General features: G+C 58.5%; 1 pseudogene; it reads right to left on the bottom strand.

The window, feature by feature from the left end:
• Positions 1-134: 134 nt before the first annotated feature.
• LOC123176768 (coniferyl alcohol acyltransferase-like) lies at positions 135-1128 on the bottom strand (annotated as a pseudogene).
• Between the last annotated feature and the right edge of the window lie 318 nt (positions 1129-1446).

Genomic DNA, 1446 nt, shown 5'->3' with positions numbered 1-1446 from the left:
TAAAAATTTCTTAAAAACTATCGCTTTTGCATAGTTACCGGTTTAGACAAATTAAACGTGTTTATGAGAGGAGAGACCCACCCATCACGCTGTCATGACTGGATAGTCAACTCCGTTTATTTGGACCAGCACCTAAGGCATGCATTATGATATGTGGGACCGTTATCATATGTGGGCCCACATGTCAGTCACTATGTGACAAACCCAGTCCAGCAGCTCCTGGAAGTGCTCGTCGGTGGTCGTCGACCTAATCGACTCGCGCATCATTGACGCGATCTCAGGGAGCGGCCGCCGCTGGATCGCGTCTGTGCTCGCATCGGCCACCGCAAATGCCGTGACGTAGCCGACGTAGTTGCGCCTGGTTTCCTCCGGCGCGGTGGTGCGACGTCGTCGCCCGTTCACCCACGAGCCCATGCGGCAACTCTGGTCCGACAAGCCCACGGTGGCGGCGAACACCTTCCATAGGTATGCAGACACCGCCTCAACGTGGCTCGCTCCGTGCTCCCCGTCGCCGGTCGCCTGCACGTGCGGCATGGCGAGGTCCCACTCCTCGACGTAGTAGGTGCGGCAGACCAAGGAACCCCCGGCCATGAGGGCGTTGACGAGACGCTTGCTCACCAGCGGCATGAACAACTCGCCCACCGAAGGGCCGTACGACGGCGTGGTGCGACGGCGGAACAAGTATCAGTCAAAGTTCGGGGTGGCAACGATCGTCCTGGCCCGCGTGAGCTCAGAGCATGCGTCTACGATCATGCACAGCGTGCACCCATCCGCGAGGCCGTGGTTAGTGCTCCGGGTCCAGGCCACAATGAACCAGCCGCAGGCGAACAGCACCCGCTGCACCGACAGCGCGGCGCCCGTGTCGTACTGGACGGGGATGCCGACCCTCGCCAGCGACGCGTCCATGTCGCCGAAGTCCAGGCTGCCTAGCGCCACGCCGACCTCAACGACGACGAGCTCCGCGCCCTGGTTGTCGCAGTGCACCTCTGGGAGCCATGTCAGCGGGTTGGCCACGATGCGGCCTGAGAGCGGAAAAAAGTGGTCCAGCAGGGGCGACAACTTGCCCTCGAAGGCGGCGACGACGTTGACGAAGCCACCGCTGGCGGAGGGCCCCATCGAGAGCGGCATTGGGTAATACCAATGTTTAAATAGCGGGCTATGAAAAATAGCGATGGGCCTTCGAATCAGCTATAGCGGAGGTATAGCGGACTATTTATGAAGACGACTATTTAGCAGAACTCTGCTGAAAAGGCTATAACGGAGTATAGCCGACTATTTAAAACTATGGATAATACAGCAGGTCGAGGTTGGAGACGGGAAGCACGGCGCCGGGCCGTGTGACGGAGGCCTTGACGATACTCCTGCAGGTCACTCGAACACGCAAAGAAACTGACCTGCTGTCTCTGAGATACGTTTTCCCTTCCATGCCCTGAAGTACTATATATA

Source organism: Triticum aestivum, unplaced genomic scaffold (genome assembly GCF_018294505.1).
Source record: "Triticum aestivum cultivar Chinese Spring unplaced genomic scaffold, IWGSC CS RefSeq v2.1 scaffold31345, whole genome shotgun sequence".
NCBI classification, from domain to species: Eukaryota; Viridiplantae; Streptophyta; class Magnoliopsida; order Poales; family Poaceae; genus Triticum; species Triticum aestivum.
Note: the sequence above shows the minus strand (reverse complement) of the source record. Positions and strands in the feature narration are given on the sequence as shown.